Source organism: Mesoplodon mirus (genome assembly GCF_964341445.2).
Source record: "Mesoplodon mirus genome assembly, chromosome: 16".
NCBI classification, from domain to species: domain Eukaryota; kingdom Metazoa; phylum Chordata; class Mammalia; order Artiodactyla; family Ziphiidae; genus Mesoplodon; species Mesoplodon mirus.
This window is the reverse complement of record NC_138992.1, coordinates 43054335-43068380: the sequence shown is the minus strand read 5'-3', so window position 1 is coordinate 43068380 and position 14046 is coordinate 43054335.

Sequence of the window (14046 nt, the reverse complement as noted above, 5' to 3'; positions counted from 1 at the left end):
ATTAACTGAAAAACTAGTTTCAGATAGTTGAAAAGAGTTTAGTATATTTAAGAAGCTACCTATAGCTCAGCTCCCCATCTTAACATTTTCACTTGTTATAATAGAAAACCTGAAAAAAAAAAGTATAAGAAAATAATTAGAATCAAGAGCCAACAGTGCAAAGGAAAAAAGAAAATAGAGATTTAAACCTTCCTAGAATCCTGTGGGACAATCAGGTAAAAAATAAATAAATAAATAAATAAATAAATAAATAAATAAATAAGAGAAAATCTTAAAGTGTATATGTCAATAGTTTTAGTACATTAAAGGAATAATAAGCTGTATTGTTTAAAGAGATGTTATCCAAGCAAGTTAGGAAGAGTATTGTTTCTGGCACAACAAATGGCTTATGCAAACCTTAGGGAAAAACTGGAGTTTACAAAGTACAGAATGTTCTTTAAATAGCCAGTTTATTAAAAATTGAGGAAAGCAAGGCTTTCAACACTACCCCTAAAATACATAGGAAAATAAGAAAGATGTATTTTTTTTTCCCAAATGACTTAGAGTTTGGAGGAGTAGTACTTAAGTTTAATTCGGTTCCATTCAACATGCATTTGAGCAACCCAATATACCTAGTAGCATGGGTTAGGCAACTTGGAAATACCTGTGTGATTTGCTCTTTTCCCTAGAAAACACGTATGTGAAAAAATCCAAGGGCGATACATGAAATGTGAAACAATATAGAATGAAATGAGGTACAAAAAGTAGAGGTTCAGAAAACTCTGTGCAGTGACATCAGAAAAGGAAGGAGTAGTTTTGGACTGATACTCTCTGGACTGGCTATGCAGAGAGCAGGAGGTATCTTCCAGGTTCCATTGTGGTTGGAGGCTGCACTGAGGTTAGCCCAAGCCCAGAATGTCAGATGAATAACATGAGACTGGAAAGCCATGTGTAACTTTCTGGGGGGAAACAGAGGTTTGTACAGATTTTGAAATGAATCATGGTAATGAAAGGACAAAACCAAAGGGACATCAGTGAAGTTATGGAAAAAGTGCTGAACTAAGGTTGGGAAAATGTGGGTCCTACCCTTCATGCAGCCACTACTGCACTGCATGATTCTAGTCCAAGGACTTAACCAATTGTGGTGGAGTGGTGTCACTGTTTCCTCGTCTATAACATAAAGGCATAGAGCCAAGTGGGCTTGAGATGTTCCTTCTCACTTCTAAGAGTGCTTGTCCTCAGCTAAATTTAATTCTCAGCTGCAATAATCATTTTATACTAGATTCCTCCTATTTATGTTGATACCTGAACGCCAGATTTATGCAGAGTGGTTAAAAAATAGCTGGTAGTTCTCTGAGTAGATTTCAAACAGATTAAAACAACCATCTCAATGGTTCTACAAAATATAGAAGACTCCTGCTTCTTCAAAAAGTCTATGTTCACTTTATGCATGTCATAGAATAATCTACACTCTTTTATTACTGTCTGGTTATGTCTGTTTTCCAACAGATTATGAAATTCTTGATGGCAGGAGCTGTGCTTTATGCATTTTTGTGTCTTCACTATCTAAGCTTAGAGCTTGGCTCTTAGAAATAGTTAATCATTAAGATGATGGTGATGATTATAATATGGCTAAATATTTTGAGTTATGTTATGGATATTTTTAAAATAATTTTGTTATTTAATCTGCCCCCAAACCATGTAAAATAGGCATTATAATTATCCCCATTTCACAGAGGAGGAAACTGGAGCATACACAGAAGTTAAGCAAATTGCCCAAGTTCACATAACTACTAGATCAGGCAGAAAGCATTCAAACCCAAGGCATATGGCCCCAGAACTCACGCTTTTAAGTACTTGAAGAGGCTTGATTGATGCTTGTTGAATAAATAAATGGAGCATCTTTATTACATAGGGTAAGAGCATCTAACCCAGGGTGGGAAGAGGTGGACTGGGGATGGCAGCCAGTAGAAAAAGCATGTCAGTCAGAGGGGTGGCCATTAAAAAAAAAATGCATGGAGAGAAAAAAAGTCATGGTAGGAAAGAAGCAGCAAGCATTCTGGTGTTGTTGGAGAAGATGGGTACAATGTTGTTGTTAAAGAGATAAACCATGGCCATATCATGGAGGGCCTTATACTTTGTGAGTTGTCTGGGAAACCAGGACTATTGAAGGATCTGACAAGTATAAGAATTCTTATGAGGACAATGAGACAAAGTATTTGAGAAAAGAGATGCTCTGAAAAATCTTAGCTATGCCCAAATAGTTGCCCACAAAACTTTTAAAAATTCTTCCTTTGACTTTGTATCTTTGCTGTTTCCTCTGCCTCTAGCATCCTTCTTCTTCCTATTTTTCCGTACTCGTTACTCCTGGGTTTTTGAAATGCAGCTCAAATGTTGTCTTCTCTAAGAAATTTCCTTTCTCTCCTTTTCCCCAGTTTCTGACCTACATAGCAACTTGTCATAACATTTATGACATTTCATTGTAATTATTTGTTCACTTGCTTTTTCAGTCTTTTCTCCCTGGCTGTGGACACTTTGCAAGCCAGCATCATACTTCATTCTCTTGTCTATAAGTTTTTGGAGCAAGATAAGGAGTAAATAAATGTTGTTTAATGAATCAATTGTTAATCTGAATTTTAATCAATTTTTAATAATTGTTAATCTAATTTCAAATTTACAGTCACTTCACTGTGATATTTGTATATAGCCTTGGTATAAGATATTCAGAATAACTTCCCTACATTATGTCTACCTCAAGACTACCCCTTATGATATCAAAAGGTCTACACAGTACAAAATAAAATTTCAACAGTAAGCAACTATATTGCAAGTGCATGGAACATCCCAATTCAGTTTGAACAATTTAGCACAGGATAAAATAGTCAGCGCAGCCATCTAAGCTTTCCTGACCAATCTCTTCTTTCTCCTTTTCCAATAAAGGCTTATTTCTTGTCAAGGCACTGCAGTTTAAAAAACCACCCTTCTCTTCTCTTTTTATTCAGCTCCCAATTGAGTTTACTCCTCAGTTCTCCTTAGCTCAGTCAGTGAGAAATGTCTCCAAGGATCAGAATGATCTCAACTCATTCCCTGTGGTCCTGATATCTTCCTGTGGTCATTCCCAACCATTTCTCCAGGTTGTTATTTATGTATTGTCCACATCATTTATTCGGTGTTCAACAAATATTTACTCTCACTGTGCCAAGAACTGGAGATATGAAGTGGACAAGATACCTACAGACCCTACCTTCGTAGAATGTACACTCTCTAGGGTAATTACATAGATGGGAGAAATACAGTGCCACAAGGGCAGAGACAAGGGCACTTTGCCCCATATTTATCTGTCAGGGAAAGTTCTAGCATCTGAATCATAAATTCAAACGAGTTAGGAGAAGGGAAGGAATGAGACGATAGGTTTGGGAAGTAAATGTAAGCAAAAGCAACCAATGCTTGAAGGTTTAGAGGTGGATAAGGGTTGGCAAAATGAGAAACTGAGGATAGCTGCAGTATCTAGAGCACAGATGCAGTTAGAATTACAAGAGTAGAGGCTCAAGAGGTAGCCAGGCCAGAATACTCTGAGCTTTCTACACCAGATTAAGGAATTTGGTCTTTACCTTATTGCAACCACAACACAGGATTTAAACTGGATTTGACAGTTCAATTTTTGTTTAAGAAAAATCACTCTGATCTCCCTCCAGAGATAGGATTGGAGAGGGACAAAACTGAGGCAGAGATACCAGTGAAGAGGGTATGGTAGTGATACAAATCGAAAATTTTTATTCACTAAAGTTATGTTCATAAAGATGGACAAAATAGATCAAATGACAGATATTTCATATATAGAACACACTAGAACTGGTAAATAATTGGGAGTGAAGAATGTCAGAGAGGGGCTGGGGATGATGCTCTGGACCCCAATAAAATCTCTCCTGTCCGGTTACCCCAGTCCAATCTGAATCTTCTCACTTCTGGGTTTCTGGGAATACCTCACATGGTCTCCTCATTTGATTTGTGTGCTAAATTCCACGCTTTCACTATAGTTATCTGCTTATGTATATATTGCTAATTCCACCCTTAAAATCATATGAAATATGATAAGGACTATGGTTGGATTTATTGGTTATGCTTATTTTCTCTGTACCAGGATATTTAAAAACCTCTCTTTGTGCTGGTCACTTCCTCTGTGAAGCCAGCCCTCATTCTCCTGACAGACATTCCTCTAACCTCCCTCATTACAACATTTTGCTGCAATTGTCTGAGTCCCCACTAGATTATAAGGTTTTAAGGGATGATTTATTTTTATCTTTACATGGCCAGTGCCTACCAGAGTGCTGGAGAAATTGGTGCAAATTTAATATACATTCGTTGATTTAATATATTACTTTGTTTCACTGGTATTGCCATTGCAGTTTAGAAAAACTTTTTTTCCTGATACTGTGAGGAGCTCTGCTAGAGCAAATAGCTGCCCTATGTCTCTTAAGTCTATTAAGCATTAGTATTAATTTAAAATGAGAAAAACCATCAGGGGAAATCATCCTAAATTGTTTCCCCAGCTATTTATTGTGCATGCTGATGGAACCAATAATATGTAGGGCAATGAGTATGAGTAGGTTATGGTTTCCTAATGTGCACACACCAATCAGATAACTCTCAATATAGACCATTTATAATGCCCTTCACTTTGTGTGCAGGCATTGACAATCAGAAACTAAAGCTGAAAGGCAATGATTCATTCAAAGTAGATCTGATATCCAAACCTTTCCTGAGGTGCTCATCTACATAATTGTATGTGTTATTCGTTTTCTCTCTCAGTCACTCCTCACTCTCTACCATGAAAATGCCACGATAGTCCATCGGTCATCATGGCCCCCAAAGCCTAAAAATCAGAGCTGGGGGGAGAAAGAACAACACAAATAAAAACACCATGATGGCAGCATTCACATCTTCATGTCATTTTCTGCCAGGCTGGCCTTCCACTTATGTTTGGGTGCCAGTTCTATCTAACTTCTGTCTTGTCTCAATTTTTAGCAGCGTGGATAATTTATTGCATCTAGGATGATAGAAAACCAGCTTTATACATCATTCAGCTTGCAAAAGATGTGTAGCTTCAGTTCCTTAATGGTGTCATTTTGGCTGAATGCTATTAACAGATTACCCCTGCCTAGGGCAGTGGAGCATGTGCGGCAGAAAGATAACCTTGTGTTCATAATTTAATATTAACTGTTTTCTCCATAGTACCTCTTTCCAGTACATTAACAACAAACCAATATGGCCCTGTCCCCTGCGGTTATATTCTTCAGCAAAAAAAAAATGGATTACATGATAGCAAGTTCCTGAAGATTTCCAATGAAGTATTACAAATCACTCAACACTCACTCTGCAGAAATGAAAAATAAACAGGCTTAGATTCAATCAAATTTAATTCCTCCAATTTAGCTTTACCACACTTCAAAGGGTGCTCTTATTAATGTCTTGGAGAACAAATTTAACAGTCATTTTTCTTCATTTTATATGAAAGATTTCAGTTGTATTCAACATATAGTGAGATCAAGAAACTATTTTATTTTATTTTTTTAGCAACTACTCTGCCACAGTTTGATATAAAAGTGTAAGCCATTTACAGAAAACTCTTTATGGAATTTCTATCCTATTCCATTCCCGGGAGCTAAATTTATATCCTGCATTAGCTATCATAGCACTAGAGTATTAGTCTTCTCCCTTTGCAAGCAGTTCAGGGCAGTCGGAGGCCCTATCACTCTCCACCACTCACATCCACAGGCATTATGAGTTTATCTCATCTTCTGCAGCAAGTACCAGGCCCAATTCATTCCTTTAGGCTACTTTACTAATAACCTATTCCTTATCAGGGCCTCTCCACCTCAGCTTGTGATCAAAGACCCAATTAATGGAATGGAGAAAGGTGAAGCATTCAAATAATGGAGACAGCTGTTTTTCTCTGTTAGAGAAAATCCATTTGTATTGTTATCACACTCACAAGTTCTGCAGCTCCCATTTAATTCAGTCTCCCTCTATTTCTGCTGATGATAAAAAAAAAGTCACAATGAACTCCGAAGAGAATGGCAGAAACATCATCGTGTTTCAACTCAGTCTGGGAGCTATCAACTTGAAAGTGAAAATACAAGCAGATAAGGGGAAAAAATGTCCAACGAAGACCATATCAAAAAAAATTTTAAGTTTTTTCAAGCAGCATTCTCTATTCATCATTCTGATTTTTTTGTTCATTTTCTGCCCTCTACTGTATTGCCCAACTGTCTACCTCCGTAAAGCAGAGGCTGATAATATCTTGAGTTCCACATCAGTTGAAAAGTAATTAAAGGCAGAGAGTAATCACAATTGGTTGCTGGGGACTTTTTCATGAACTTCATGCACTTATGGGCCCGGGAACTGACTTGAAGTTGTATATTTCTCCACAAGTCACATCATTTTCCCCTAAACTGGATTTTTTTTTTTTTTTTTTTTTTTTTTTTTGCAGTACGCAGGCCTCTCAGTGTTGTGGCCTCTCCCGTTGTGGAGCACAGGCTCTGGACGTGCAGGCTCAGCAGTCATGGATCACGGGTCCAGTTGCTCTGTGGCATGTGGGACCTTGCCATACCGGGGCATGAACCCATGTCCCCTGCATCGGCAGGCAGACTCTCAACAACTGTGCCACCAGGGAAGCCCCCTAAACTGGATTTTTCAACAGTTTATTTTTTTCCCCTGTGCTCAAGGACATGGATACTTTTCTTAACTGAGCCCCAATATGAAAAGATTATACAATTCTTAAACACAAAGTATGACCATGGCCCTATCACACCTCTGGTAAGAAATTTTACTTGTCTGTAATGCTCTGTCCCTTCTACCTGGCAATTAAGCACAAAAGACCTCTTGGTTTTAGAGTTAATGCTATGCTGCCTATATTTTCTCATAATAAAAGTCAATCAGTTTCAAAAGCTAGAAGAGAAACAAAGATAGTCCTTCACTCTTACTTTGTGTGGAACATATTTCCTTGTAAGGGTCTAAATCCAGGATTGTTTTTGGTTTTGTCAAATAAGAAGAGAAACATGTACATTGTTTTTCCCCCCTCAGGGGAATTCTCTTGGAAAGCTAGAATGAGAATCATGTATTTGAATTCCTGCCTGAACACATATAACTAGCAAAATAAACATGTACAAAGCTATAGTATATGCAATGAATAGAGACAGCAAAACCTTAAAGGACTATTTTCCCAGGCTGACAGCACACAGGGGATTCCAGGATGTGTGTGAGACTGAGTGGGAAAAGAAGCATTATGCATTTGCATGTAAGATGAACATATAAAAAAGATTTTATGAAATAAAGAATATGGACTGGGAAACAAGTCAGGTTTTTCCATCGATATTCCTTGACTTCAACCTTTAGGAACAAAATGTTTTAATTGGCTTTTTAATTCTGTATTAGAATAAAGCAAACCTTCTTTTATTTGCATGTCATAGATCCTTATATCCTTTACTTAATGTTGAACCTAGAGCAAAGAAATATGAAATAAAAACAAATTGCAGGAGGACTTTCAAGATGGCAGAGGACTAAGACGTGGAGATCAATTTTCCCCCCACAAATACATCAAAAATACATCTACATGTGGAACAACTCTTACAGAACCCCTACTGAATGCAGGCATAAGACCTCACACTTCCCAAAAGGCAAGAAGTGCCCCCACGTACCTGAGTAAGGCAAAAGAATAAAGAAAAAACAGAGACAAAAGAACAGGGATGGGACCTGCACCACTGGGAGGGAGCTGTGAAGGAGGAAAAGTTTCCACAGACTAGGAAGCCCCTTCACTGGTGGAGACAGAAGATGGATGGTGGGAAGCTTCAGAGGCATGGAGGAGAGCACAGGCATAGGGGTACAGAGGGCAAAGCAGAGAGATTCCTGCACAGAGGATCGGTACCAACCAGCACTCACCAGCCTAAGAGGCTTGGCTGCTCACCCACTAGGGCGGGTGGGGGCCGGGAGCTGAGGCTCAGGGTTCAGAGGTCAGATTCCAGGGAGAGGACTAGGGTTGGCTTCGTGAACATAGACTGAAGGTGGGTAGTACACCACAGCTAGCCAGGAGGGAGTCTGGGAGTCTGGGGAAAACTCTGGACCTGCCTAAGAGTAAAGAGACCATAGTTTTGGGGTGTACGAGGAGAGGAGATTCAGAGCACCACCTAAACGAGCTCCAGAGACTAGTGCAAGCTGCAGCTATCAGTGTGGACAACAGAGACAGGCATGAAATGCTAAAGCTGCTGCTGCAGCCACCAAGAATCCTGTGTGCAAGAACAGGTCACTATCCACACCTCCCCTCCTGGAAGCCTGTGCAGTCCACCACTGCCAGGGTCCCATGATCCAAGGACAACTTCCCTGGGAGAACACATGGCATGCCTCAGACTGTTGCAACGTCATGCCACAGGCTTGCCTCGCATTCTGTACCCCTCTTTTCCCACAGCCTGAGTGAGCCAGAGCCACCTAATCAGCCACTCCTTTAACCCCCTCCTGTCTGGGTGAAGAACAGACACCAGAGGGCAACCTACATGCAGAGGCAGGGCCAAATACAAACCTGAACCTGAGGAGCTGTGTGAACAAAGAAAAGAACGGGAAATTTCTCTGTGCAACCTCAGGAGCAGAGGATTAAATCTCCACCATCAACTTGATGTACCTGCATCTGTGGAATACATGAATAGACAATGAATCAGCCCAAAAATTAGGCAGTGGACTTTGGAAGCAACTGTAGACTTGGGATTTGCTGTATGTGATTGACTAGTTTCTGATTTACATGTTTATCTTAGTTTTTAGTGCTTGTTATCATTGGTGGATTTGTTTATTTGTTTCATTGCTCTCTTCATCTTTTCTATTTTTATAACTTTTTAAATTCTTTGTATTAATATTTTTTTAATTTTAATAACTTTATTTATTTATTTTTTCTTTCTTTCTTTTTTTTTCCTCCCTTTTCTTCTAGGCTGTGTGGCTGAAAGGATCTTGGTCCTCCAGCTCGCCATCAGCCCTGAGTATCTGAGGTGGGAGAGCTGAGTTCAGACATTGGACGGCCAGAGACCTCCCAACCCAACATAATATCAAATGGCGAGAGCCCTCCAAGAGATTTCAGTCTCAATGCTAAGACTCAGCTCCACTTAATGAACACCAAGTTCCAGTGCTGGACACCCCAAGCCAAACAACTAGCAAGACAGGAACACAACCTCACCCATTAGATGAGAGGATGCCTAAAATCATAATAAGTTCACAGATCACAAAACACATCAGGGGATTGGTCCTGCTCACCAGAAAGAGAAGATCAAGCCTCATCCACCAGATTAACAGGCACTAGTGCCTTCCACCTGGAAACCTACAAAACCCACTGAACGAACCTTCCCCAGTGGGGGCAGACACCAGAAACAAGAGAAAATACAAACCTTCAGCCTGCAAAAAGGAGACCCCAAACACAGTAAGTTAAGCAAAATGTGAAGACAGAGAAATATGCAACAGATGAAGGAGCAAGGTAAAAACCCACCAGAACAAACAAATGAATAGGAAATAGGTAATCTACCTAAAAAAGAATTCAGAGTAATGATAGTAAAGATGATCTAAAATTTTGGAAATAGAATGGAGAAAATACAGGAAAAGTTTAACAAGGAGCTAGAAGACCTAAAGAGCAAATAAACAATGATAAAAAACAAAATAAATGAAATTAAAAATTCTCTAGAAGGAATGAATAGCAGAAAAACTGAGGCAGAAGAATGGATAAGTGACATAGAAGATAAAATAGTGGAAATAACTACCACAGAGCAGAATAAAGAAAAAAGAATGAAAAGAAGAGGGGTCCCGGAGGAAGATGGCAGAAGAGTAAGACGCGGAGATCACCTTCCTCCCCAAGATACATCAGAAATTCATCTACACATGGAACAACTCCTACAGAACACCTACTGAACGCTGATAGAAGACCTCAGACCCCCCAAAAGGCAAGAAACTCCCCACATACCTGGGTAGGACAAAAGAAAAAAGAATAAACAGAGACAAAAGGATAGGGACGAGACCTGCACCAGTGGGAGGGAATCGTGAAGGAGGAAAGGTCTCCACACACTAGAAGCCCCTTCATGGGTGGAGACTAGAGGTGGCGGAGGGGGAAAGCTTCAGAGTAGCGGAGGAGAGCACAGCAACAGGGGTGTGGAGGGCAAAGCGGGGAGATTCCCGCATAGAGGATCGGTGCCCTCAGGCACACACCAGCCCGAGAGGCTTGTCTGTGCGGCTGCCGGGGCGGGCGGGGCTGGGAGCTGAGGCTCCGGTATCAGGTTTCAGTCGGAGCGCAGGGAGAGGACTGGGGCTGGCGGCAGGAAGAGAGCCTGAAGGGGTTAGTGCACCACGGCTAGCCCGGAGGGACTCCGGGGAAAAAGTCTGGAGCTGCTGAAGAGGCAAGAGACTTTTTCTTCCCTTTTGTTTCCTGGTGCGCGAGGAGACGGCATTAAGAGAGCTGCTTAAAGAAGCACCAGAGACGGGCGTGAGCCGCAGCTAAAGGCACGGACCCCAGAGATGGGCGTGGGACGCTGGGGATGTGGCTGTCGCCGCCACAAGGCCTGTGTGCGAGTGCAGGTCACTATCCACCCCGCCTTCCGGGGAGCCTGTGCACCCCGCCACTGCCGGGGTCCCGGGACCCAGGGACGGCTTTCCTGGGAAAGCACACGGAGCGCCTCGGTCTGATGCAACGTCACGCCGGCCTCTGCCGCCACAGGCCCACCCCACACTGCACGCCCCTCCCTCCCCTCTGCCTGAGTGAGCCAGAGCCCCCGAAACAGCGGCTCCTTTAAACCCGTCCTGTCTGAGCGAAGAACAGACGCCCTCCAGCGATCTACGTGCAGAGGTGGGGCCAGGTCCAAGGCTGAGACCCGGGAGCTGTGAGAGCAGAGAAGAGACAGGGAAATCTCTCTGTGCAGCCTCAGAGGCAGCAGAATAAAGCTCCACCACTTGATGTGCCCTGCGTCTGTGGAGTGCATGAATGGACAGCAAATCATCCCAAATTGAGGAGGTGGACTTTGAGGACAAGATTTCAGACTTTTCCCCCTTTTCCTCTTTTTACAACGAATTATCCCAAATTAAGGAGGTGGACTTTGAGAGCAACATTTCAGACTTTTCCCCCTTTTCCTCTTTTTACAACGAATTATCCCAAATTGAGGAGGTGGACTTTGAGAGCAAGATTTTCGATTTTTCTGCCTGCTCTCTTTTTCTGAATGTGTATGTGTATGCTTCTGTGTGAGATTTTCTCTGTATAGCTTTGATTCCACCATATGTCCCAGGGTTCTATCTGTCTGCTTTTTTTCAATAGTTACTTTTTAATTTTAATAATGCTACTATATTTTATACTTTATTCTATTTTACTTTACCTGCTCTTTCTTTTTTCCTACCTTCCCTTCCTCCCTCCCTCCCTCTGCCCTTCATTTCCTTCTTTCTCTCTTTCTTTCCTTCCTCCCTAACTCCCTCCCTTCTTCCTTTCACTCTTTCTTTTTCTTTCCTTCCTCCCTCCCTCCCTCCTGTCTTTATTTATTTATTTATTTCCTTCCTCCCTCCCTCCCTCCCATCTTCCTATCACTCTTTCTTTTTCTTTCCTTCCTCACTCGTACCTCCCTCCTTTCTTTCTTTCTTTCTTTCTGTCCTTCCTCCCTCACTCCCTCATTTCTTTCTTTCTTCCTTCCTTCCTTTCTTTCCTTCTTCCTTTCTTTCTCTCTCTCTTTCTTTCTTCTACTAATTCTTTATTTCTACTTTTTCTCCCTTTTATTCTGAGCCCGGTAGATGAAAGGCTCTTGGTGCTGCAGCCAGGAGTCAGGGCCTCGGAAGTGGGAGAGCCAAATTCAGGACATGGGTCCACAAGAGACCTCCCAGCTCCACATAATATCAAACGGCAAAAATCTCCCAGAGATCTCCATCTCAACACCAGCACCCAGCTTCAGTCAACGACCAGCAAGGAACAGTGCTGGTCACCCTATGCCAAGCAACTAGCAAGACAGGAACACAAACCCACCCATTAGCAGAGAGGCTGCCTAAAAACATAATAAGGCCACAGGCACCCCAAAACAAACCACCAGACGAGGACCTGTCCACCAGAAAGACAAGATGGAACCTCAACCACCAGAACACAGGCACTAGTCCCCCCCCACCAGGAAGCTTACACAACCTACTGAAACAACCTTAGCTACAGGGGACAGACACCAAAAACAATGGGAACTATGAATCTGCCGCCTGCAAAAAGGAGACCCCAAACACAGTAACATAAGCAAAATGAGAAAACAGAAAAACACACAGCAGGTGAAGGAGCAAGATAAAAACCCACCAGACCTAACAAATGAAGAGGTAATAGGCAGTCAACCTGAAAAAGAATTCAGAATAATGATAGTAAAGATGATCCAAGATTCTATTTCCAAGATCCAAAATCTTGGAAATAGAATAGAAAAAATGCAAGAAACAGTTAACAAGGACCTAGAAGAACTAAAGATGAATCAAGCATCGATTAAAAACACAACAAATGAAATAAAAAATACTCTAGATGGGATCAATAGCAGAATAACTGAGGCAGAAGAACGGATAAGTGAGGTGGAAGATAAAATAGTGGGAATAACTGATGTAGAGCAAAATAAAGAAAAAAGAATGAAAAGAACAGAGGGCAGTCTCAGAGACCTCTGGGACAACATTAAACGCACCAACATTCGAATTATAGGGGTTCCAGAAGAAGAAGAGGAAAAGAAAGGGACTGAGAAAATATTTGAAGAGATTATAGTTGAAAACTTCCCTAATATGGGAAAGGAAATAGTTAATCAAGTCCAGGAGGCACAGAGAGTCCCATACAGAATAAATCCAAGGAGAAATACGCCAAGACACATATTAATCAAACTGTCAAAAATTAAACACAAAGAAATCATATTAAAAGCAGCAAGGGGAAAACAACAAATAACACACAAGGGAATACCCATCAGGTTAACAGCTGATCTCTCAGCAGAAACTCTACAAGCCAGAAGGGAATGGCAGGACATAATTAAAGTGATGAAGGACAGAAACCTGCAACCAAGATTATTCTACCCAGCAAGGACCTCATTCAGATTTGATGGAGAAATTAAAACCTTTACAGACAAGCAAAAGCTGAGAGAGTTCAGCACCACCAAACCAGCTTTACAACAAATGCTAAAGGAACTCCTCTAGGCAAGAAACACAACAGAAGGAATATACCTACAATAACAAACCCAAAGCAATTAAGGAAATGGGAATAGGAACATACATATCAATAATTACCTTAAATGTAAATGGACTAAATTCTCCCACCAAAAGACACAGACTGGCTGGATGGATACAAAAACAAGACCCATGTATATGCTGTCTACAAGAGACCCACTTCACACTTAGAGACACATACAGATTGAAAGTAAGGGGATGGAAAAAGATATTCCATGCAAATGGAAATCAAAAGAAAGCTGGAGTAGCAATTCTTATATCAGACAAAATAGACTTTAAAATAAAGACTATTAGAAGAGACAAAGAAGGACACTACATAATCATCAAGGGATTGATCCAAGAAGAAGATATAACAATTGTAAATATTTATGCACCCAACATAGGAGCACCTCAATACATAAGGCAAATACTAACAACCATAAAAGGGGAAATTGACAGTAACACACTCATAGTAGGGGACTATAATACCCCACTTTCACCAATGGACAGATCATCCAAAATGAAAATAAATAAGGAAACACAAGCTTTAAATGATACATTAAACAAGATGGACTTAATTGATACTTATATGACATTCCATCCAAAAACAACAGAATACACATTTTTCTCAAGTGCTCATGGAACATTCTCCAGGATAGATCATATCTTGGGTCACAAATCAAGTCTTGGTAAATTTACAAAAATTGAAATTGTATCATGTATCTTTTCTGACCACAATGGTATGAGACTAGATATTAATTACAGGAAAAAATCTGTAAGAAATACAAACACATGGAGGCTAAACAATACACTACTTAATAACGAAGTGATCACTGAAGAAATCAAAGAGGAAATTAAAAAGTACCG